Here is a 1005-nt window from a genome sequence, read left to right on the forward strand (position 1 = left end):
GCTGCTGCTGCTGCTGCTGCTGCTGTCTTTGTCTTTATCTTTATCTTCTTCTTTTGTGTCAGCAGCAACTCCTCTACTCATCTTATCTGAACCAGAACCAGCATCACCAGCAGCAGCAGCAGCAGCAGCAGCAGCAGCAGCAGCAGGTGCAGCAGCAGAGCCCTGCTGCGCTGCTGTTGCTTCTGCTGCTCCCTCAATTCTCTCTGATACTTTCTGCAGCAAATCCTTAAACCCTGGAGACGACTGAACACAGCAACAAACACAACACATCAGAGCCAACCTCGCTGCATGCATGCATGCGTGCATGCATGCATGCTATCTAGTCGGGGCTGGCTAGCCGGCTAGCTAGCTAGCTAGCTAGCTAGCTAGCTAGTTAGCTCACGTGTGCCAAAGTCTCCGCCAGTGTTGTAAGAGACTTTGAAATGTTCGAATGGATTGCCTGCACACAGATGCAAACACAATTTAGCTAGCTGCTAGCTAGCTAGCTAGCTAGCTAGTCAGCTAGCTAGCTATCCTCCCCCCCCCACACACACACACGTACACCGCAACCAGCCCCACTACGACCCCATATACACCCCTCTAGATGTATACACGGAGAGCATCCACGCAGCTCACAGGTGTAAAGGCAACTCACCTAGCTAGCTAGCTAGCTAGCTAGCTAGCTAGCTAGCTAGCTAGCTAGCTAGCTATGTGTGCATGCATTCGTTCTTACCCCTATAGGATTTGCGTCATCTGTATTGTGTTTGTTTGTTTGTTGTGATTTGTTTGTTGGTGGCGTTTCTGTATTTTTTGCTGCTGCATGCGTTTTATATTTTTGGTTTAGGGTTTTGTCTTTTGTTAGTTTATCTAAAAGTGCTGCTGCTGCTTTTCCAGGTGTATTGACATCTAAACTGTTTAATATAGACTTCATCAGGGAACGCAGATCCCCAATACCTGAACATAAAAAAAAAATATATATATATATATATATATATATATATATATATATATATATATATATATATA

The sequence above is a fragment of the Eimeria mitis genome, genomic scaffold, assembly GCF_000499745.2.
Source record: "Eimeria mitis Houghton genomic scaffold, Emh_scaff4204, whole genome shotgun sequence".
Classification (NCBI taxonomy): Eukaryota; Apicomplexa; class Conoidasida; order Eucoccidiorida; family Eimeriidae; genus Eimeria; species Eimeria mitis.